Source organism: Atta colombica, unplaced genomic scaffold (genome assembly GCF_001594045.1).
Source record: "Atta colombica isolate Treedump-2 unplaced genomic scaffold, Acol1.0 scaffold9, whole genome shotgun sequence".
Classification (NCBI taxonomy): domain Eukaryota; kingdom Metazoa; phylum Arthropoda; class Insecta; order Hymenoptera; family Formicidae; genus Atta; species Atta colombica.
The window spans coordinates 2,827,182-2,827,505 of NW_017259583.1; positions in this window are offsets into that span (position 1 = coordinate 2,827,182).

The following is a 324-nucleotide window of genomic DNA, read 5'->3' on the forward strand; positions in this document are numbered from 1 at the left end:
TGATGGTAACAGTGTCGAAATTATTAGAATTATTTTTAATTCTATTTTTGTTCTATTTTTAAAATAAATTTAGAACAAATAAGTTTTTTTATAAACAAATAAGAATTGTACGCAAAAGAATCAAATAAGTTTCTAATTATTACGAGGTAATTTTTTAATAATTTCGAGCTGAAAATTTTGAATTATAAGAAATTTTGAAAATTTTACTTGTTTAGAAATATTTTTAAAAAATTATATGTATACATATAAACTTTTTGTAACAATTTATAGAAAATGAATTAACAAATTAATGAATATATATATATATATATACATATATTTTTT